Source organism: Lissotriton helveticus, chromosome 6 (genome assembly GCF_964261635.1).
Source record: "Lissotriton helveticus chromosome 6, aLisHel1.1, whole genome shotgun sequence".
Classification (NCBI taxonomy): Eukaryota; Metazoa; Chordata; class Amphibia; order Caudata; family Salamandridae; genus Lissotriton; species Lissotriton helveticus.
In genome coordinates this window covers 1,813,492,326-1,813,517,713 of record NC_136067.1, presented here as the reverse complement: position 1 = coordinate 1,813,517,713, position 25,388 = coordinate 1,813,492,326, and the positions used below count along the sequence as shown (strand labels likewise).

General features: G+C 44.3%; 1 long non-coding RNA gene across 2 annotated transcripts in view; it reads right to left on the bottom strand.

Moving 5' to 3' along the window:
- The window catches only part of LOC144761906 (uncharacterized), a 207,427-nt gene that overhangs the window by 58,975 nt on the left and 123,064 nt on the right, over positions 1–25,388 (bottom strand). The window contains exon 1 of one of the 2 annotated variants that reach the window (XR_013595941.1): positions 16,347–16,699. The exons of the other annotated variant lie outside the window; for it this stretch is intronic. This is a non-coding gene — a long non-coding RNA (uncharacterized LOC144761906). Of the gene's footprint in view, positions 1–16,346; positions 16,700–25,388 lie in introns of those variants that run through there. 2 annotated transcript variants of the gene reach the window in all.

The following is a 25,388-nucleotide window of genomic DNA, read 5'->3' as shown; positions in this document are numbered from 1 at the left end:
AAGTTTGCAAAGTAGTATTCTCTCAGGTCAGGAAGAGCTAAACCCCCTTATTCCCCAGGTCTATATACTACCTTAATAGCAAGTCTTGATTCCTTATTTGTCCAAATAAATGTAGAAAACAGGCCCTACACTTCTTTAAAAGATTTCATTTAAACCGCATTTGGAATGGCTAAAAAGAGAAAATTGCATAAGGGTAAAATCATCATATGAATTATGGCTGGCTGGCCTATTATTGATATAGGAAGTTTTTTCCATTTTATCAGTTTGCCTTTTATCTATACTACTATTATAAAGGAAGAACTTTGAGGCTTTGAGGCGGGTAAACTCAGGAACCACAGCGCCAATCCACACACCCGATACATCGTTGGAATCCTCAGGTTGTGCAGATGGACATAGGCTATATAAATAAAAAATATATACGTTATTTAAAAAATTTGACGATAAGAAAAAAGTAGTCCCTTGCAAGTAGCGCCGGACGCGACCTGCGTGGTGACATCAGGAGCGCGGGGAGGAGAGGCGTGCAGGAGCGGAAGAGGAGCGGCGGACATCAGCGCGGGGAGGAGCGGCGGACAGGCTGGAAGGAGCGGTGAGGAGCGGCGGACAGGCGGGGAGGAGCGGTGAGGAGCGGCGGACAGGCGGTGAGTAGCGGCGAGGAGCGGCGGGGAGGAGCGGTGAGCGGCGGATGAGGTAGGTTATTTATTTATTTATTAAGGAGCGCGGAGCAGCAATGACAATCGTGAGCAAAAAAAATACAAGAGCTAGCAAACGGTGCATTAGCGTAGCAAATGGTGCATTACAGGAGAAAAAAGTGACGTGTGCAGGAGCTGCAACGACAATCGTGAGCCAAAAAAATACAAGAGCTAGCAAACGGTGCATTAGCGTAGCAAACGGTGCATTACAGGAGAAAAAAAGTGACGTGTGCAGGAGCGGCAATGACAATCGTGAGCCAAAAAAATACAAGAGCTAGCAAACGGTGCATTAGCGTAGCAAACGGTGCTTTACAGGAGAAAAAAGTGACGTGTGCAGGTTACAAAAGCATACAAAGTAAACATAAAGGTATAATACTGCAATATATGGAGGAAGGCTCAAGGGGGCCCACGGACAACGTCGGGCCTGAAGCCTAATTGCTCCCGGACAACGTCGGGACGGGCTGCTAGTCTTATTATAAAGACGGATATATTTTAAGGCATATATGTAATTGATATGCTCTGTGACATATACGCCTAGATACCTCTTGGGCTTAATATTAGCCAATGGACTTAATTCTGGCAATAAAGAGTCAGAAGTACAATTGCAGAGCAATATCTCTGTCTTTGATTTATTTATTCTGTATTCTCCCATGGATTGAAATTCCTGGAAAATATTAAATATTTGATTTTGGACTTCTGAAATAGGTTTTAGAAAGAGAGCGATATCATCAGCGTAAAGCTTAATGTTTGTTGTACCAGGCATTGGAGATGTCAAAATACTAATAGAGTGAAAGGCTATGGCTAGGGGCTCTATAAAACATGCAAAGAGTAGGGGAGATAGGCGGCCACCTTGTCTCGTTGCTCTAACAACTATACACTTGCCGACTTTATTAGTGTTTACAATTATTTTTGCCTTAACCCACTTATACAATTTAGAGATTACGGCAATCAGCTCAGAAGAAAAGCCAAATTCAGCTAAAATGGAAAAAAGACTTTGCCAACACACAAGGTCAAAAGCCTTTTCGGTATCTGATAACATAATTTGAGTCAGAATTGTATTTTGAGTAAAATAGCCCAGGGCCTCAACTAATAAGGCGGTATTAAAAGATAGTTGTCTACCAGCGACAAATCCGCACTGATCTGTATGTATGATTGACCCTACACAGCTATTCATTCTATTTGCTAGTAGTTTGGCTATAATTCTATAATCTGTGTAATAAGAGGTTGATCGGCTTGTAAGAATTCACATCCTCTTTGTCTTTGTTTTTTTCCAGGAAACTAACCACAACAGCCATGCGAAAGGAAGATGGTATCTCTCCACGCTGTAGAATATAATTAGCTAACAAAACTAGTTCCTGATTTCAAATTGCACTAAAAGAAAAATTAGATTCCACCAGAATGCCTGCATGCTTTACCACTAGCCAGGATTGAACAACCGTTTCAATTTCTTGTAATGTAACGATGGCAATCACACTTGTGCTTTGACTTGCCTGTAATTTTGACATTTGCAATCTAGTAAGAATTTTTTTAGTTTCAGGCTGCCAACCTTCTTTTGAACTGAGTAAATGGTTTCATAGTGTTTTAAAATGTTTTGGTATTTACTCTTCATTAGTAATGCGGGTTTTGTGATTTAATGGGTTAATGCGAGAATTCTGTTCTGTGCCTGTTTATCTTTTATATGCCAGACTAAGAATCTACCAGTAAATGTGCTCTCCTCATAAACCCTTTGTAGATAGGTGGAATTAGCCGTGCATTCTTTAGTATAGTAGTAGTCTTGCATAGCCTGATGAGCTAGCTCTAAAGCTGATTTGTTTTAACTACTTTTCTCCCTTAGATATTGTTCAGTAGTGCGCATGACTTCAGCTTCAAGGTGTGCTCTCATTATATTTTAGAGGAAGGAAAACAGGGAACCCTACTCACTATGGAACCAGGGTAATAGTTATAAAAGGAAAAACAATGGTTCCTGCGGATTGATCAGATACCTTTGTAATAAAGGAGGCAAAATTGCAATATTTTAGAGGGTACCTCAATGACAGAGGGCGAAACAAACTCTACCACAGGAGAATCCATGTAACATTTTTATACATTTTTAGACCAAAAGCAATATAAACATAATTTGAAAATCAAAAAACATTAGTGCATTGTGTCCCAAGTGAGAACGGGAACCCAAAGTTAAGTGACAGTGTGAATTTCTCTATAAAAGGTTTCCACAATTTTTTAAGTCGACCATTATCAAGAATAATCTCTACGTAGACAGCAGCAATATGCAATGACATGCGCGGTGTAAGGGTTTGCCTTTTCTGTGTGTTCACAGCGTTTTGACCCTATAGTCAGTGTAGGGTCTCTTCAGGCCTAGCGATGAAGGGACATCTGAGCCCAGCCTCGGTGGACCAACAGCAATGGGTTCGCTATTTTGAGGAACAATTTAGGTGCCCCAGTGATGCGCAGGAAAACATATGCTGGCCATTGTCGGATGACCCCTTGGAGTTTACGGTCAGAGATGTTGAAGTAGTTTTGACATCTATTCCAAGGGGAAAGGCTCCTGGTCCCGATTGTATTCCTGCCGATTTATTCCAACAGGATCATGACCTCTGGGTACCGTACTTAGTCCAGCTGGCAAATGCTTTGGCCACAGGTGCTAGGGTTCCCGAATCCTGGGCAGGTGCAGAAATCCTGCCTATTTATAAAAAAGGTGATCGGTCGGTTCCATCCAACTATCGGCCGATCAGTCTTATTGACGCGGTGCAAAAAATCACAGCCCGTCTTGTTCTTGCCAGGATTCAGGAATGGATAGAAGAGCATAATGTTTTAACCCCTCTTCAAGCTGGTTTCAGATCTCATGTGAGCACTCTAGATCAGGCCTTTCGCTTCATACTTCTCTATTGGAAGACTGTTGTTTTGGGTAAAGGTAACCTATACGCAGCCTTCATGGACTTGAGGTCTGCTTTTGATCTCGTCCCGAGGGCTGGGTTGTGGAAGTGCCTATTAGAACTGGGCATGCCATCCCCCCTGTTCGTCTCTTGGTGAACCTACATGCACATACCTATGCCCAGGTCCGCTGGGGCAAACCAGGGGAGGTGACGGATAGGTTTCCTGTGGCCAAAGGTGTCAGGCAAGGGTGCGTGTTGGCCCCTACCCTTTTTTCCTTATATATTAACAGGGTTACCAAGTATTTTGAAAACTATCCCACGGACGCTCCGTCTTTGGCCGGAATGAAAATTCCCCTGCTCATGTTCGCTGACGACACACTCCTGATTTCAAAAACCAGACAGGGCCTTCAACAAGCCTTGTCGAGGTTTGAGTTTTTCTGCAGCGAACATGAGCTTGAAGTGAATGTGTCTAAGACCAAATTCATGGTTTTAAGAGGTCACAATCAAATTAGTGCAAGGGTAACTATGGGGGGTACCCCATTGGAACAAACCAAGTTTTTTACTTACTTGGGTGTTACTTTTAGCGAGACCCTTAGTTGGTCCCACCAGGTTGAGCTTATGGCCCTAAAGCATTTGCAGATAGGTGTTGCGCTGATTAAAGAGCACAAAGGCTCCTTTACCTGGCCAATTTCACCACTAATTAAGATATATGGCTCAAAGGTTCTACCCTCAGTTTTATATGGGGCGGAGCTATGGGGCTTCAGCAAACTGGATCCCTTGAGATCAGCTCAAAACAAATTCCTCAGGATGGCAACGGGTCTGCCCCAGTCAACTCCGCGGATCCTGCTTTTATATGATCTCGGGTGTCAACCGGTGGAGGATCAAGCGAGATTCCGTCCATTGGCATTCTGGCGACGCCTATGGACAACGCCGGAACTCCATTTTTATGCCAGGGCCTGCCTGGAGGTCAAAGATCGTCCTGGTTCCTCAAACATAGGCTGGTTTAAGGATTTAAGCTCTACCCTTTCCGCCCTGGGGTATGGTGATTTGTGGTCTGGTCCTGAATTAGCAATCTTTCCCTCCAAAAAAGACCTAAAATTGCACTATTGGGACTGGGTGGTTTATAATAGACACTTGAGTTTGTGTTCCAGCAATCTTACAAGTCTATTTATTGTTTTTAAAGACGTATCCAAGCTCGAACAATATTGGGACATGATAACAAAGCCCCTGGATCGTAAATTATTCCACCAGTTCAGATGTGGCTCGCTGCCTCTAGGGGATTTCACTAAAAAGTGGGGTTCTGGTGGGACGGGGCACTGTCCAAATTGTCTTGGTCAAGGTGAAAGTGTAAACCATTTTTTGTTTTTGTGTCCTCTGTACACAGCCCCAAGAGCCAAATGGTTAAGCTCGGTTTGTAGATGCCTAGGTACTCGCTCGGCTATGGAAGCAAGCAGAATTTTAAAAACTAACCTGACCCCATTAATTGTTGTGGGGGTAGCTAAATATTTGGGGTGGGCTTGGTTGCTTAGAACCAGGTTCATCAAAAGTAAATAGCTGGGGGTTCATATTGTTTGCTTGCTCATCTTTTAATGACTAGTTTTTTATATTTAATGCTTATTGGTAATCTATGTGGTAATGCCAATTTTGTACTCATTCATAGAAGCCTGTATTAGTAATTTAATATTGGTTTTAGATGTTTTTAATTATGTATTTACTGTATTTTACGTCTTTTATGATGCATTAATCGAATAAAGACTTCTTGAATTGAATCTGTAATTAGGCAGTCTTGTGAATTATGTGCCACACGTGGAAAAATAGAAGAAAAGAAGTTACTCATATGAGAACCCGTCCGGGTACTCAATATGAGGACAAACTGCCAGTAAAATGATTGGAATGCGGCCAGATGGGCTTATGGCGTACTTCACTACAGCCGTAGCCAGGGAAATCCCTTTGGTAAATGTTAACCAGTGACAATGCACTGTAACCAGAATGTAGATAAATATCCTGCGGGACAGCTCTCCACCTTTTCGAGTTGCAAGGTTGCTTCTGTCAGCCTTGTGAGGTACAATAGCTAAACGCTGGCTTTTTAAAACTAGGGATGTTTGATATCAGGCATCTCTTATTAATTAACCCACATTGAGTACAGTGATGGATTTATTAATACATGCACGCAGAGGGCACCTTAAAGGTACCCCCTGAAAACCTATGAACTACTACTGTGCTGACCGACTAGTCCTAGCCAGCCTGCCACCACAGATGAGTTTGTGACCCCCCCCAGGGGTGAGGTCCTTTGCTCTCAGAAGGTCCGGAACAAAGCCCGTTTGGGCAGGGGGTATTTACACCCCCTCCCGCAGAGTGAACTACAAGCTAGCATTCCAGGGCTTCAAAGAGACCACCTCTGGCTTCCTTTAGAGAAGAGGATGCTCTTCCCTCCAACCCCCATCCAGGGGCCATTTGGCACCTGGACAGGTGGGAAAATTAGTTCTCAGAGAGATGTGCTCACCTTCAGGTTAGTTCCACCCCTAAGGTGGCCTACCTGAAGTGAAGATGAAAATCAGAAGTCTGCCATCTTTGTGATGGCAAACGGGAAATCTGGGACAGCGTTATGCCCACTTCCCACAGAAAGGGGTTATATAGGGTGGCATAGTGACCCCCAGGGATAAGTAACCTATTGACTACTACCCTACACTCCCCTAACACACCTAAATGTAGTATTTAGGGTATCCCCTGGCACCAGGAAATCAGATCCTGCTGACCAAAAAGAATAGGAGGGACTGAGGAGCTGTGAAAAGCAAGAACTGTGGAAGAAACAACTTCTTGGCCCCAACATTGCCGGTCTGTTCACTGTTCACGACGATTGTGCCAATGTTGACTCATCCTGTAAGCTGCTCTGCCTCCAAAAGCCTCGTAGGACTACCAGTGCTTTTGCCAGGACTCAGGAATTCATGTAAAGCAGCGAATTTGCATCCCTGCACTCTGCATATACCAAAGAAAGAACTCCGGACCGCATACACCTAACACCAGTCAGCACCACTACACCTGTTTCCCCAAGTCTGAGTTGAAGTGGACCAATGGTACCAATGTGATTCACCCAGATCTCCACAGAAGAAGCCCACCTTGGGTTTGCCAGGAAGGGACTCCTCCATGCAGCCTCTTTGTGCAGCCCCCCGACCGTGAGTGACTCAGTTGTGAAAGACCCGATGCCCCAAGACACCTCTGTACCCGTCGCCTCGGGCCCAAGTGAAAGTGGTCCAAAGGTGTACCCGAGCATCCTGAGACCTGAGCCCCCTTGTTGGCTCAGCTTGACTGGTTTCCCACTCCAACCTGCAGCCTCTTTCCGACCGGATCAATTCCCCTTGACTAACAATGGGCACCCGATGCCATAACACACCTTTGCACCTGGACACCCCAGAGCCTCCAGAGGTGGCCTGTTGGTGTGGCCTTGGACCTTGGCCCATACTCACCTTAAGTCCAGGAGATTAGTCCCTTAATTCACCGTGAAGTGCCTGAATGCAGTGCATGTTTTTCCCCCATAGGACAACATTGGGCACCAACACTAAAAATCACCTCTGCAACCAGCCGTCCCAGTGCTGGCAAAGGTGACTTGTTGGTTCTGCCTTGGACCTTGCCCCACACTTACCTTAATTCCAGGATATTGGTTCCGTAGGTCGCTGTGAAGTACCTGTACGCAGTGTATGTCTTTCCGCCATAGGATAACATTACTGCTTGAGAAATTGCACTGTGTCCATTTTTTAAAACTGTAGAAATTCAAAACTTGAAATGAACTTACATGATTGTGATTATTTTGGTGCCTAAATATATATAAACATATGTGTTATTTTTCTATGGTGTGAATCTCCTTGAGTCATGTGCATCATTTGACTGTGTGTGTATTTTCAGATATCTAACACTTCTCTCTGATAAACCTAAGGCTGCTTGACCACACTACCCCCTGGGAGAGCATCTTGGGATTGCTAGAACAAGCCCCTGTCCACTTATAAGGGAAAACCAGGACTCTTTGCACAGTATACCTCTTTTTGGTTTACAATATAAATAGCCAGCTTCCTACAATGTGTGGTTGAACTTTGGTTCGGGACCCATTGCCTCAGTGCGGAATGGGCTTCAGAAGTTGACTTCCTGCAGTCACTCTTCAGAGATCTATGCTTCCCTGGAGCCAACAACATGGAGTTGTTGCTACCACTGATTAATGTAAAAAATTCCCCTTAAGGTTTCTCTATGTATAGAAGGTGGCAACTTGGCCTTGTTTTTCCGTGATATGCTGAATTATCTCGTCTAGGATCGTACTGGTATAGTGCTTCGTCCATGAACTATTCTGATGTACTGGTTTTGAATATAGATGCACCTTTGCTTAATTTGTGCTGGTGTTTGCCAATGCTTGGCACAAGCATTTATTTCTTAACCCCAGCACTTAAAATACCATCTACCACATCGTGGCTAGTCCATCTATTTCACTCAATTTAATACAAATCAGAAAAGTGATACTACCAGCACATCCAGACCACTGTTACAGATTTGAGTGAATAGAAATAGTCCATATTGCTACATTTGTAGGAGTGTGATTGCTGGTAGGCAGAGTTTTTATTGGCATTTGGCAGAACTCTTATAGACAGCAGATGGTGCAAGCTTCAGTGGCATTCTGCATTTATTCTTTTCTCGCTTCTTCTTTTACAAATCGAGCTCTGAGATGGATACTGGCTATGTACTTCCCCCCCACTTTATGTACCACCATAAGACTAACAAAAAACTAGCTGATGTTGAAAGAAGGCCACCTGGCCTGTGTTGAATACTGTAATTGATGTTTATCAAATGCTGGTATGCTCTACTGTTCCACGGTGCTAGTGAGAGAGCCAAGTAGAACGAACACATCAATGGATGAGTAATTAATTACAATTAGCCTGGCTTTTAAACACAATGGGGCTTATTTATGAGCCCTTGTGTCACTTTTGCACCGCCAGGTGCGTCACCTTTTGTGACGCACCAGTGACGTAAAAAGGAGCCATGTTACGTCATATTTACAAAGTGGCGAATCTAGGTAGATGCGTCACTTTGTAAACACCTGCGCCACATTGCACCTGCGCCTGGTATAATATATGCAGGGTGGGCGTTCTGACACAAGTAAGCCTGGTAGAAGTGACGCAGTGAAATCTGAGATTTCACTGCGCCACTCTTAGGACGCAAATGCTTCAATATCTTACATTTTATATTTTGATAGTACACGCTAGTCATCTTCCCAGGTCGCAAGCTTTTTTTTAGTCATGCTGCACAGCAGACGTAATGCATTACTGCATGGCTAAAACTCATTAGGAGAACCAACAGATTGTATATTGTATATTGGAGCCCTATTATCTTTGCTGATGCTTGTTTCTATAGCTGTTAAAACTAAGGCTGTCTGACATGGAAGTCAAAATTCCTGTTGAGGTATGCAGATGTGCCAGTTCCAGTGTAAAGTTGTTTTGGGATTATGAAGGCGCTCTGGATCCGAGACTCTAAGTATTCATGTTTGACCGCTTTGATATGGGGTCTGTAGTAACCGAGACTTGACCACAGTAGGAAATACGACAAGTATGAGTTACACTAACAGCGACAGAGGAGAGAATACCGGTAAATTCGTACAGCAAACAACCAAGTTCAGGTCTTGATAAATCAATAGAAATTAATCGGCGAGTGCATCCAGTTCCAGATACTATGTAATCCACATGCCACCATGAACTAGTCAAAATTTCTGCCTGCAACACATGCCCTCATTTGCCTGACTCCAGTTTAAACTCCTAGAATTTGAAACTGGATTCAGGCAAATGAGGAGATGTGTCAGTTGTTTGCTGCATAGATTTATCGGTATTTGGGGCAAAGCAGATGAGATCATTATAAGCCAGCAATATGGGGCAATAATTTGAGTACACCTTAAATAAGGGCTGATGTTTGCAAGAATAGGACACTTTACCCCGCACACTTTTACTCCACATGCCATTACCCCGCAGTTTTTACACCGCAAAATCTTTTACAACGCAGGGCTTTACAGGCAATCCATTACAACACATTCCTCATTACAACGCAATTTAATATTCTAACTTCACCGGGGCGTTACTTTGGGGAATGCTTTGTGATAGTTTGCGGTGTAAAGCCCTGCATTGTAAAAGATTTTGTGGTGTAATAAATGTGGGGTAATGGCACGTGAAGTAACACATGCGGGATAAAGGATATTTCCCGTTTGCTATGAAGGAGATGTCGATTCTAATGAAGTGTTAAAATACAAATATTATCATTGCAATATTGAAAAATGGCCTATCGAGGTGAATGGAAAATCTGGACATAACCCTGAAGAAGGGGTAGAGTAGGCACAGCAAAACATGTGTTGGCTGTTGGTACGCCCCAAGATATACTTTGATATGCTTTTAATTAAATAATCTTTTGTGTAAATTAGATCAATGGCATCTTTGTATAATTAATGGTATCTTTGTATCTTTTGTAATAAAATTCTACTTTTTATAAATATTTGTAGGTCAATATTGTACTTTTGACCCCAACATTTGCCAATAGTAATTCCCTGTTGGGGTGTTACAGAAGAACTATTACATTTTGGTAAGATGTGTTTGTCTGGGGAATCACAGTCAGGATATTAAGTAACAGCAGGGCCACTGGTGTGTATGTAGTGCATAACTTTGACTTTCTTCAAGAAAATATATGTATATATATTAGTGTTGAAACAATTAAAACAATTAACAACTCAATTGTATCATTTTGGAATTAATAATTAGCATGTTTAATTTAAAAAGTTCATTTTTAAACTTTTATTGACAATATTATAAAATGTACATTAATTAAAGGCATAACATTCAAGTAAATATGACAAATATTAGTTAAAAATGAAAATGATAGTGAGGACATCATTTAAAAAAAATAATAATGTTAGTAAAATAATGAATATACTTAAATGATTTACTTATTTAATAAAATCTTTTGTAGTAGGACTGTGTTGTAATATTTTATTTATCAGTTCTAGGTTAACAACAACATTTTGTAGATCATTTTATAATTATACTTCACATTTAAATATTTTTGAAAATACTTAATAAACTTTATTCATTTTTCCTATACTTTCTCATAGGGAGAGCTCAGTTATGAAAATCACCACCTACATGTGAAAAATGATTAGTGGTAACTTTACACACATTAATTCAGCCTTAGATTTCTAAAATACCTGAACAGAGGTGGTGGAGACATGCAAGCCTACACTTAGTTTTAAATCTACTTTTGGAAATGGAAATGGTGAGTATCAAAAAAGTATAAACGCACACTTAGGGGGAGTAGTAAATATTCACATGAGTAAATATACATGTGGATATTTAATTTGGTGAATTGTCTCCAATAAGTATATATGATTTTGCAAAAGGTATTCAGTTTTTTATTAAGAGTTATATATAAATTACCCAATACAGGAGCACCAGAATATTACTGACTGTTAATTAGATTTTCAGTGTCATAAAGATTCGAGTAGTGACTGAGCTGAACTCCAGCAGAGAGAATGCATAGTTTCGTGCCCGAGGTAGTTTTCTTTCCAATAGAGGAGAAGTGTTGAGGTACATAAATGTAAGATAGTCCTCTCTTGTATGCTTTTATTTCGGGGAAAAGCAAGTTTCATACCCGAAAACAGAGAGTTGCTTACATAGAGATAAGGTATATCCTACATCGAATATATCCTTTCTCTGTTGTGGTTAGGCAAAGAATTTCCATAGCTGGGAACAAAGATATCTCTTTTAGATACCCTCTTCAACCTACAGAGTTCAATGCATCCTGCTCAACACCCGCTCTGTCCACAGACACGCCATCGAACTCTGGAACCTCCTCGACACCACCGCTCCTGACGTCGCCTTCCTCACGGAAACTTGGATGAACGCCTCTTCAGCGCCCGACATCGCCATCGCCATCCCAGAGGGCTACAAGATCACCCGGAGGGACCGCACCGCCAACCAGACAGGAGGAGGCATCGCCATCATCCACAGGGACACCATCCGCATCACGACCAGCACAGACGACATCCTGACCACCGCCGAACACCTACACTTCCAGATCCACACCGACCCGAAGACGACCCTCAGAGGCACCCTGATCTACCGACCCCCGGGACCACGCACATGATTCAGCGAGGACATCGCCGACTTCGTCAGCCCACATGCCCTCCCCTCCGCTGACTACATCCTCCTGGGGGACATCAACTTCCACCTGGAGAACAACAACGACCGCAACACCACCACCCTGCTCGACAACCTCGCCAACCTCGGACTCAAGCAGCTGGTGACCACCCCCACCCACCTCGCCGGACACACACTCGACGCCGTCTTCTCATCCAGCAAAGACATCACCTTCAGCCACGCCACTGGACTCCACTGGACGGACCACAGCTGCGTCCACTTCACCTTCAGAAGAACGACGATCCACCACCACCAGCAACAGGTTGCCCGCAGAAGCTGGAGCAAGATCACAGCCGACCAGCTCGCCGCTTCCCTGAGCCAGCACCCTCCCGCCAGCTCAGCGAACCCCAGCCAGGCCGCCGACAACCTCACGGAGTGGATCAGCAACTGCGCGGACGAACTCGCCCCCCTGAGGACCCCGCCCAGCAGACCCGGCAGTAGAAAAGCCCCATGGTTCACCGACGAACTCAAGAGCTCCAAGAAGAACTGCCGAGCTATCGAGAAAACCTGGCGCAGAGACCCAACACCGGACAACATGACTGCCCTCAAGCTCGCCACCCGAAAACACCACCAACTGATCCGCGCCACCAAGAAAACTGCATTCAAGGACCGGCTGGACAACAACGCACACAACAGCAAGGAACTCTTCAACATCGTGAAAGAGCTCTCCAACCCCAACGCCGGAAACAACGACATCACCCCATCGCAAGAACTCTGCAACTCCCTCGCCTCCTACTTCCACAACAAGATCGCGGACATACACAACAGCTTCAACACCCAACAGACGAACGCCACGTCCGACACGACCGAACCAACGCCCCCCACCACCACCCTCCGCGCCTGGACCCCGATCAGCACCGAAGACACCGTCCACATGATGAACTCCATCCACTCTGGATCACCGACCGACCCCTGCCCTCACCACGTCTTCAACAAAGCCGACGCTGTCATCGCACCCCACCTACGGGACATCATCAACACCTCCTTCACCACCGCCACCTTCCCGGAGAGCTGGAAGCACGCCGAACTCAGCGCTCTACTCAAGAAACCAACAGCGGACCCCACCGAACTCAAGAATTACCGCCCCATCTCGCTGCTCCCGTTTCCGGCCAAAGTCATCGAGAAGACCGTCAACAAGCAACTGGCCGCATTCCTCGAGACGAACGGATCCCTCGACCCCTCACAGTCTGGCTTCCGAGCCAATCACAGCACCGAGACCGCTCTCATCGCTGCCACCGATGACATCCGAACCCTGATGGACAACGGAGAAACAGCGGCCCTCATCCTCCTAGACTTCTCCGCGGCCTTCGACACCGTCTGCCACCGCACCCTAGTGCAGCGCCTCTACAACGTCGGAATCCAGGAGAAGGCACTGGAATGGATCATCTCCTTCCTCGACGGAAGGACCCAGAGAGTCCGCCTACCACCGCACAAATCAAAGGCCACCGAAGTCATCTGCGGCGTACCCCAAGGATCCTCTCTGAGCCCAACCCTCTTCAACGTCTACATGAGCCCCCTCGCGGCCATCGCACGCCAACACAACCTGAACATCATCTCCTACGCCGACGACACCCAGATGATCCTCTCCCTGACCAACGACCCCGCCGCCGCCAGAGCCAACCTTCACGAAGGAATGAAAGAGGTAGCCGAGTGGATGTCGACCAGCCGCCTGAAGCTGAACTCGGACAAGACGGAAGTCCTCATCCTGGGATCCTCGCCCTCCGCCTGGGACGACTCCTGGTGGCCCCCCACCCTGGGAACCGCACCCAAACCGACAGACCACGCACGCAACCTGGGCTTCATCCTGGACTCCTCCCTCTCCATGACCAGGCAAGTCAACGCCGTCTCCTCGTCGTGCTTCAACATCCTGCGCATGCTACGGAAGATCTTCCGGTGGATCCCCACCGAGACCAGGAAGACTGTCACCCAGGCACTCGTCACCAGCCGACTGGACTACGGCAACGCCCTCTACGCCGGAACCACCGCCAAGCTCCAGAAGAGACTCCAACGGATCCAGAACGCCTCAGCCAGACTCATCCTCGACGTCCCACGACACAGCCACATCTCCGGACACCTAAGAGACCTGCACTGGCTCCCGGTCAACAAGAGAATCACCTTCCGTCTCCTCACCCACGCACACAAAGCCCTCCACGATCAAGGCCCGAGCTACCTCAACACCCGCATCAACTTCTACGATCCCAAACGACACCTCCGATCAGCCAGTCACGCCCTCGCCGCCGTCCCCCGCATCCGAAGAACGACAACAGGAGGAAGGTCCTTCTCCTACCTGGCCGCCAAGACCTGGAACTCCCTCCCGACCGACCTGCGCCTGACCCAAGACCACCTCGCCTTCAGGAAGAAGCTCAAGACCTGGCTGTTCGGGCAGTAGCAGCACCCCCCTCCCCCTAGCGCCTTGAGACCCTCCGGGTAAGTAGAGCGCTCTATAAATGTCTATGATTGATTGATTGATTGATTGCCCAGCAGAAGGTGCAAGTTAGAGTGGTGGAATTCAGTGTGTATAACTTATTCCATTTCCCTTTTCCTGTTTTCTGCAACTGGCCCTTACATTATTGTATTATGTGGCCATAATTTGAGGCAACGAGAGATGGAAGAGTGCATTGCTACTGTTGGATCCAGAATATAAGTTTAGAGTTTTCTGACAAAAACCTACGGCAGGCTGAGGATATCACAAATAGCATGAGGCTACTTGGCAGATAGCATTTACAATGGAAATTTCAACAATCACATTATGAAAATGCCCCCAACCCCATGGCAATGTAAATTATATTTGGCAATAATCTGTTTGAATGATTACTTTATCTTTAGAAATGCAACTGCTGTGCATGTTTTCATGTCAATAAGATTATGTATAGCAAAATGTAGGGTTTCTTGACTGTTTTCGGTTTCAAACTTAACATTCACTGCTCATTCAAATGAAAAATATGCCCACCGACACCTGGAAAATAAGTCTGCTTATTGCCTATTCATAGAAAATTACATTGGTTCCCAAAAAATGCAACAAGACTGTTCTTTGCTTAAGTGTGAGCTGCCTCAGGAAGGCACAAGGACTCAACACAAACAGAGCATGGGTCCGGCTTCCTTCCTCTTAACTCCCCTCTCCCCAAAGCGGCATAGTACTTACTGAAGCGTCCTCCACAACCTGAGTACTAACCGATGACTACGCCACACTCGGAGCTTAGTATAACACTTCTTTATCCTTCTGTGCATAATGCAAACTCAAAATTCCAAACATGCCTTCAATTCACTGCCCTCCAATGATTGCGTCACTCACAGTCCTACAGAGTCCATCTGGAGCAATAAGGTGTTTTCATTAAATACTCACACAACACTACATCTCTTCCTTTGTTAAATAAAAGAAATAAAAATGTTACAAATATATACATTCAGAGCTCTTCAATGTGTCTTAGTGGTGTGTGAATCACACATCCCAACTGTGTCTTCGGAAACAGAGGAAAGGCAGTAGAAATATCCATGACTGGTGTTGGTGATGGAGAAACAACAGCAGTCAGGGTTCACTTGTCTTTTCAGTACCAGTCTCTATAATTATATCAGTGCCTGACGAGCGATGAGCCACACACCAAAAATGTAAGGAATCTCAAGTAATGGACTTCCCAAGACACTGGACAGTCACCATTTGTCATTTGCTGTTCACAACATGAAATGGTTCAGCATCGAAAGGTGAATCATACTTTCTTTTTCAATGCTGATGAACAAGAGCTCCAGCTCCTCTAGTGAAGGTGACACCTTTTGCATGTCGACGTTTATCTGCGTAGGCTTTCATTTTCCTCTTACAATCCAAGTCTTTGCCCCTTGAGACCCTCACGGGTGAGTAGCTGCAATATACGAACCCCTGATTGATTGATTGATTGATTGAGTGAAGTCTTTCATGTATGTTTCTTCCTCGGTATTTGCTCTTCTGTTGGTCCATTGAGGTAACTTGATCATCATGGCTCTCCTGAACATCAGAATTATATATCAATGGGATAACCTGAAATACTACTGGACCCGGGTAGAACTGCAGTACAGCAAAAAAGCAGTCACAGTAGCGATAATTTCACAAAAAGCTAATAAAAACATTCAGGGCCTCACATATCTGCAACAAATGCAATTTATTTTCTTAGACATCAATAAATTGTTGGAGACAACACAATTGTCTATACATTAAAAAAAACGGTGCTCAGGAGGAGGAGAAGAGGAGAGGTGCTCAAGAGGAATGTGCGTTTGTGAGGATTGCAGAGGAGGAAAGGTAATGTGCCATATGTACATTACATTTCCATGCTGAAACCTGTCCAGCCTATAACAGGCAAAGTAGTACAAAAAATCATAGCACTGTATTGACGCAGAAAATAAATCTCAGTCGTCAGAGCTTGTATCCAAAAGAGAACAATGGTCAACGTTTCGACCCCTTCAAGTGGTCAAGGTTATTTGGTCCTTAGCCTGAGGTCTTCATTAGGACAAAAGAGGGGGGAGCACCTAAGGGTAATTGAATACTCCATATTAGTCTAATGATGCGGAATGTCATAGTGTAAATGCACAGTAAAACAAGAAATGTTTACCTTATCTGTAGGCAGCGAGAGAAATCAGGCTGAAGAATGAGAACGGTGGGCTCCTTAAAGCTCCTAAGTCAAAGAGAACGAAAAAAAACATGGTGGTGTAAGGCTTAGTCTAGCATTGCAGCAAGAGAAACAAGCATTAGAAATGCAATCGGGCTCGGATTTATTTGATTTTGAGCTAAAGGCATTGTAAATGGCAATGTGTTTTCCTCATGTGTGATGGAGTGTGTGCATGTGGTGTGTTACGGGCTCCCAATGTCACCCTGCATAGTCACACACTGTTTATCATGTACACTCATTCTGCAGACTAACACAATGTGCACCCTGCACCCTTACACACTGTCTCTCTGCACTCACTACTCACTACTCACTACTCTGCACTCACTACTCACTACTCTGCACTCACTACTCACTACTCACTACTCTGCACTCACTACTCTGCACTCACTACTCACTACTCTGCACTCACTACTCACTACTCTGCACTCACTATTCACTACTCACTACTCTGCACTCACTACTCACAACTCTGCACTCACTACTCTGCACTCACTACTCACTACTCTGCACTTACTACTCACTACTCACTACTCTGCACTCACTACTCTGCACTCACTACTCACTACTCACTACTCTGCACTCACTACTCACTACTCTGCACTCACTACTCACTACTCTGCACTCACTACTCACTACTCTGCACTCACTACTCTGCACTCACTACACACTACTCACTACTCTGCACTCACTACTCACTACTCACTACTCTGCACTCACTCACTACTCTGCACTCACTACTCACTACTCACTACTCACTACTCTGCACTCACACACTACTCTGCACTCACTACTCACTACTCTGCACTCACTACTCTGCACTCACTACTCACTACTCACTGCTCTGCACTCACTACTCACTACTCTGCACTCACTACTCACTACTCACTTCTCTGCACTCACTACTCACTACTCTGCACTCACTACTCACTACTCTGCACTCACTACTCACTACTCTGCACTCACTACTCTGCACTCACTACACACTACTCACTACTCTGCACTCACTACTCACTACTCTGCACTCACTCACTACTCACTACTCTGCACTCACTACTCACTACTCTGCACTCACTACTCTGCACTCACTACTCACTACTCTGCACTCACTACTCTGCACTCACTACTCTGCACTCACTACTCTGCACTCACTACTCTGCACTCACTACTCACTACTCACTACTCTGCACTCACTACACACTCACTACTCACTACTCTGCACTCACTACTCACTACTCTGCACTCACTACTCTGCACTCACTACTCACTACTTACTACTCTGCACTCACTACTCACTACTCTGCACTCACTACTCACTACTCTGCACTCACTACTCTGCACTCACTACTCTGCACTTAATACTCACTACTCACTACTCTGCTCTCACTCACTACTCACTACTCTGCACTCACTACTCACTACTCTGCACTCACTACTCACTACTCTGCACTCACTACTCACTACTCTGCACTCACTACTCACTACTCTGCACTCACTACTCTGCACTCACTACTCACTACTCTGCACTCACTACTCACTACTCTGCACACACTACTCACTACTCTGCACTCTCTATCCATACCCAAAGACGCTAGAGTCCCCGCAAATCCCACAGATTCCGGCAGCTGGCAGGCACTTCACCTCAAATTACCTTGGCCTTCTTTCAAGGGCACTTCCTCACACGCCCACTTCCCCAGAGCTTTCTGCTTCTTCCCTTGTAGCTCTGATGTTCATCCACACCATATGTGTTGTTTTATGTCTACCTTTTTAATATAGATATTCTAGCCTTTCATTGATTAGTCTTTTATCTATACCTCCTTGCGTCTTCCAAAGCAAAAAAGCCAACCAACATGTCCCACGTAATCGGAAATAAAGCGCAGGTCCTTATAAAATGCGTAGCACAAGCAGCGCTGCACCTTGCTGCCCAAGTGACACCTAATCCTACGGTGCTCATTTCATCAACCATGAAATAATAAATGGCGGAGCCGGCCCTAGTTCATCGTAACAATCCTTGTGTCACACAGATTTTGGCAACAGGTGCTAACCTGTAAATTCGGATTTTCAGGATATTCAGAAAAGACACATTTATATAAATCTAATATAAATGGAGTCATCCACAGAATCAGTGGGTATCTTAAAACATCGGCATGGACTGGCCCTCCTGGACCTAAGTTGGACACCAATACGCGAAAACTACTGCGGTAAGTTTACAGAGTAGCAGGTAAAGAATAAATACCATAGCAACGGAGGGAAGGAGTGGGTAGGTGGCGTCTCTCTCTCGGCTAACGCGGGGTTGTACTAATTAGTAATATTTAAGAAAAGTGGCTTCTGTGCATCCCTTTTACCACCTACGACACAATTAGGTCAAAATTATTATAATAAATAAATAAACTCCAGATTCAAATGTGCCTGTCTTTTCCTGTCACACTTGCGGTTCCCATCTTTCCCTGCCTCTCTATTTAAGGTTGGTTTGCATTTGTTCATGTTCTCTCCTACTTTTCTCTGTTGTTCTCTGTCTGTTCCTTCATCCCTCCGTTTCCCTTAACAACAGTTTCTGCCTCCATGACCTTCGCTCTGTTTTGCTCTTTGTTTCACCTTTGCTTTTTGTGATTTATTTCTGCAGTTTTTAGTATTTTTTGGGCTTTCTGCGGCACACATGCCGTGGTTTCTTTACTTCCATGTGCCGTGCTGTTCTTCTCATATTGACCCGGCCCTCTTCTCTCTCTGTTTTCCGTCCGTCCTCTCACCTCACCCAGAACAGTGCAGACTGCACGAATATTCTCTGTTTTGCCAGAACCCCCTGAAGCGCCTCCTTTAATTTCCCGCGCTCCTCGTATAGCTCAGTGGCAGCTTGCGCCTGCTGCAGTCGCGTGTGGCAGGTTGTGAGTGCTGCCTGATAGCTTCACTTCGCCGGTTTGAATGAAAGCGGGGACTGGCTCAGCATTTCATCCTTTTGATGTGGATAAAAGGAGAATACTTTTGGTGGAAATACCAACAACGGCCAGTAAAGCGCCATAAGCACCGCGCAGTGTCCTCTACATCAGTTTTTGAAAAATATTATATTTACTCCTGGGTCCAGGCTCACCACACTCCGACCCAAATACACAAGACATTGACAATGTAAGCACCGAGTTTAGGCAGTAATCCTAATATTGAAAATATTAAATGTGGTACCGCTGCAAATGGTGACTATTGTCATATCGTTCTTATATGTCATTGGCTACCACTTGCAAGTACTAACATGACTTAGTAGAGCGCTTCAACGCAGCTTCCCGTAAGCGCTATACACATGAAATTAATAGCGCATCATGCTACATAACTGGCGGAATTACTTCAAATAAAGACGCAAAAGTGTCCCCTTTTATACACTTCTATTAAACACGAACCTTAAGGACCAGAAAAGGCCTTTGCAGGAACACGTTTCACTTCAAATTAAATATATTTAAAAACTGTGAGAAAACGAGGTCTGTGGTGTGGAAGCAAAGCGATGAAGCGTTATTATGGGGGTAAAAAAATATATATGTACTCAAACCTGGAAGAACGTGTGTGTGAAATACGTACGTAAAAATCAACTCAAGGTGATGGTAAATAACACACGCCGCAATCTACATAGCTGTTTTTGTTTATTGCGAAAATCTCTGTTAAACTCTAACATATTGAAGGGAGGAGAAAACAGCAACGGAAATCACTCCTCGCAGACAAGAGGCAAATGTTCGTGCAGCCCCAGAAATATCTTTTCAGAAATCTTGAAAGCCTGCGCACTTTTATTTTAGAAGACACGCGGATTGGCGAGGCAAGGGTGCTTGTCTTAGCTTGAAGAATCTGCGAGGTATCTTAAAAAGTACTGTGACTGGCCTTGAAGCTACAGGAAACTTCTCGCTTTTTCACTTCTTTTTTTTTAAAGGTTTAACACTTTCCTTTGATGTGGACGCTTTCTTACACTGTGCCATGGAGTCATCGTGCTCAGCTCTCGGCCTCGCGCGCGCGCCACTGCAGGCATATGCTTTCAATTGTCTCCACCGTGAACGCGGCACTCTGACAGCTCCTAATTAAAATTAATGGACTGCTGTGCGCGAAACCACACAGAAAATGCCAACAATGGCTACCGGAAATTACATGTAGCCTATCGCGTCAAGGCTACTAAAAAGACAGCACAGCGAAGACGAATCACCATGCAGATGCCATAAAAAAAGCGCGCGCACTAAGGAATGTTGCTGCCCGGACCCCTAAAGACACTTTTTTTTTTTTTTCTTTTACAATAGGATCTCGGAGCTCCGCCCCGAGCCCTAAAAACTACGTGTGATGGAAAAAACACTTATTCAAAGGCTAAAACAAGGCGCGATCAGTCACCTTCTTGTGACTGACGGTCCACAGAAGGTGGGTTAAAGGATCCCACACTTTCATAAACACGTCCTTGTTTAGCTTCCTAAACCAATAGAAGGGGAAACTAATAAAGGATTTTGCTCGAAAAGGTGTTTACAATGATTTATCAACAGTGAAAAATAAGATCAGGCATGGGACGCCTGTAATCATTTATGTGGAGCTCCCTTTTCTGAAAGGATATATATACACCCAGAGTGTGCCAGCGTTTATCTAATATGGCTATTACCATGGTGCATAGCCCATCCATGCCCAATTGTTGTCCGAAAATTGCGTGTGTCACAAACCGAAGTTAAGATAACATGCAACCTGAGTCATTGTCTAAATAATACTCAAAAGAGGGTAAAATATCCTGGTTGGCCTTTCAAAACAGCGTGTGTATATGCCATGGGAGAAAAATAGCCCATCTATGCCCAACAATCATTCACAATGGAGTGTGTGGCAAACCGAAGTTGAGATAATATGCATACATAGTTAATGTCCAAAAACGGGGAAAGATCTCCCAGTACGCCTTTCAACACGCTGTGTGTCTCTGTGCCATGGGTGAAATAGAGTTACTAACGAGACACCAATAAGAAAGGTAAAAGAATAAAACATGCTCCCACCGAAGTTGGGTTAAAGAACAATCTGTAAACACAGGATATGGCTTAGGCATAGCAAAAAAAAAAAATGATTGATGGTGAAAACGACATCAAATTCCACTTAGTAAAACCCCAACGTACCTCCGTCTGCCGTCTGACTATCAAAAGACTGATGAACTGGACCTGGGAAGTGATCTTAATAAAGACGCCAGCCGCTGCGTGCACACTGTGTGCATCCACTCGATACCGGCACGCCTAGAACTGTCACCGAGGTATGGTTGCGCCAACCGGAGTCTTTCTTCTCATCGGAAAAGCAAAAGTAAAGGGTCAAGAAGTAGGGCCTCATAAATGGCAGGATGACTCAATGAAATAGATACAGGTGATCGGGCATGTTTCAAGAACTGGGATGGCATTGGGAAAATAATCGTGGTTTATTGCGCATCCTATATGGCATTGTTGACAGACAGACATTGGCGAGTCTCGTATCTGACAGTAAATGAATCCTAAATCCTAGATATCCCGAAATCTCAAGGGAATGTCACTGCGTGTTATGTCATGTGGTCAGTACCTTTGTAACATTGTTATCATGCAATATTAGGAATCCCTTGGTGAGATATAGTACATCAGATAACAACAAAGACCCTTGACTGTAGAATGGCTAAGTAAACAGATAAAAATAACACAGTTATTGTAATGTCCTGAATTATTATATATACACCAATGGCCACATATCAGCTGATAAAGATGCAGATCATTGTTAATTATTATGACAGACATGGGCAAGTCTCGCATCTCATGGTAAAGGAAAGAAGTATTTCCCAGGGGCATAGTGAAATCACAGCAGTTGCATAAAAGAATTGTAAGCATACGTGGTAGGTCATGTCCATCATACGGCCAGAACGTAGTTAACATCGTTAGTATCAGTATATTTGCAATAACTTTATTCTGAATACTATTCACGGACATAACAAGAAAACATGTGTTATAACCTTATGACAAACACTATGCATAGTTAACCTTTCAAATACGGCATTGTTTTCGTCCTACACCTGATGGGATCATGAAGAGCCTGGGATCACATAAGTGAACACGCACATACTAAATTGTTACTCTTTAAAAAGACATTAATGACATGAAGCAAATAAAGGTTGAATACATATAGAGGGATATGTGAGACAGAGACCCATCCTATATAATATTCAATCTTGCAGTTTATCAAAGCCACTAAAATGCCACTGGTAAGAAACTATTCAGTAGTCAGACAAATTAGTTGGGCGTTCATAGCGTCCAATTAATTTAGGCCATTGTTGACAGTATCTATAGTATACATCCACTTGCACTCACGTACATTCAGAATAGAGTTTATATCCCAACCCTTAACTCCCAAGGATACTTTTTCGAGGACCACCCACTTGATGGATTCTGGTTGATGGCCTAGTGTTAGGAGGTGGTCAACCAGAGGTGCTCCCACTGTACCACATCTTATCCTGCTACAATGTTGCATGATCCTGGTCTTAACTCTTTGTCTGGTTTGACCTATATACATCTCATTGCAGGGACAAAGAATAGCACAGATCACATCTGCTGTGTTGCAATTGGTATGTACCTGGAGATCAATTGTGTGGTGTGTGTAGCAGAACTGTTTTGTCTCAATGGTCAATTTGCATGCTTTACAATGGCCACACTTAAAGTGAGCCAAAATCTCCGGTAACTTCCACATTGTCTAAATGGTGGGTTGAAAAGGTGTTTCAAGGAGTGATCGTACCACATAGTCCTTCACATTGTTGGCCTTTTGAAAGAATGCATCGGTGGATCTGGTATCTCTAAATCATCCAAGATCAATTTCCAATGTTTATTTACTATATTTTTTATATCGTTACTGCGAGTGCAGTACGTGGTCACACATATCATCCTGTTGGAGGTATCCATTGGTCGTTGTTTAGGTTAAACCATGCCCTCTTTCTTGCTCGTTTAACCATTCTCTTTAGATAACCGTGTTTAACAAGGCGGTTAATGAGGTCATATGACTCAGTGAAGTAGTCATCCCTCCAGGAGCAATTCCTTTGAATTCACAGGAATTGGCCGAAGGGGAGATTGTCACGCAAGGCCCTCGGGTGATGATTGGAATATCTTAATAATGTATTCCTCTCTGCTGGTTTCCTGTAAAGAGTGGTATACAGGCACTTATTCTCTGGTTTAAAAGAGATGTCCAGAAATTCTATTGTGTGCTGGTCCCAGTGGATAGTAAACTTGATGTCATCCGATCTTGCGATAAGCCATTTGAAAAACCTTTGTACATCTGTGGCGATGCCTGTCCAAATGAGTAGCACATCGTCTAGTTACCGTTTCCAATGTGACGCCATATCCACCATATCCATTGTTACCAATAATTGATATTCAGGGTCAAATGGCATATTGTATCACGTATTCCATTGTATGCTCAGGTCGATTCAGCTAGGGGCTTTAAGAAAAAGTCAATGAATTTGCAAAGAGGTTCTAATAAGGATTCATATCCAGAAATGATGGTGTGCCCTTGTGGGCGGTCGAGATTTTTATGCACCTTAGGTAATGTATAGATGGTGGGGAGGCGAGGTTGCTTCATGTTAAGGTACTCAAACTCCTGGTCTGATAGAAAATCAGCTTTCTCACTATTTTCCATGATGTGCAGAATCAATTTTCTAATATCCTTTGTGGGGTCAGAGTTAGGGCAAGAGTAACTCACCTCATCCCTCAGTTGCCAGTAAATCTCCGCTTTATAGTCAGGGGTATTCTGCACCATGATTGCTCCACCTTTGTTACCCGGCTTGATCACAATAATTTTGTTGATTTTGAGTGTATTAAGCACATCACGCTCTCTCCTGGTGACATTGTGCTTTGTGTATTGCTTTTTGGAACACACCTTAAGCACATCCCTAAGTATCACACTTTCAAAGGTTAAGATGTGACATTATGTGGGAAAGTTGCATGTAAGTAGATGGTACCCTCAGGCCAGTGTGCATTGTGGAGGAAATGGGTTAGGAATGTTTAAAGTAATGTCTCAACCTAACATTTCGGAAAAACCGGTGCAGTTCCGTTTTAATGTTAAATCGGTTGGGGTGCGTGGTTGGTACAAAAGAGAGTCCTTTGCTGAGCACCCTAGTTTCATCTTCAGAGAGCTCATAAGATGATGATAAATTAATGTTTGGCTTCTCAATCCGGTTACCACCTGTAGACACGCCGCTGGGTCTGGATCTCCCTGTGGTTCTCCTGGGGGAATCGTACCTGTTTCTGGTTCGTTCCTTGCTGCCTCCCGCCTATCCAGTTCTGGGGTTGTTGGTTCTGGCCCCTCTGCAGTCCTCTGTTCCAATTGTAACCTCTCCCTCTTGAAGGTCTCCATTAGGTATCCTCTAAAAAAGACGGTCCCTGTAGTAGTTGGTACCAGCTGTCTTGGTCTTACCCTTAGGTGCTCCCTACTCTTTTGTCCTTATGAAGACCCCAGGCTGAGACCCAAATAACTAATAGTAGTCAGCTGGGTTCTGATCTTTCCCTGGACGATGCACAATGGTGTAGTAGTACTCTTGCAATTGTGGATCCCCAACAACCAATGTGAGGAGGCCTTTTTGTTTTTGGATTTCCAAAGATACTCAACATTCCTTGAAGTTCAGTCACAAGCATGAAGGTCTTCCAATAAAAGAATACGCGGAAATGTTCACAAGCTCACACCACTATTAGGCTTTCTTGCTCAGGTTGTAAATAAGCACGTTCAGTTTGGGACAAACTTCGGCTTGCGTACACCATAATATGTCTTTGAGCATTTGGGTGTCCACTGTGCTGTGCAAGGATGGCACCCAACCCGACAAGGCTAACGTTAACAACCACCTCAGTATAGAGCTTTGGATCAAAATATGCCATTTCAGTAGCATTCTCAATAGCTTACTTGATTTTCCAGAAGCTTTACTTGCACTCCTGTGTCCAAAGAAAGGAAACATTATTTTTCATCATGTCTCTCAATGGTGCACTGACAGTGGCAAAATATCATATGTATCTG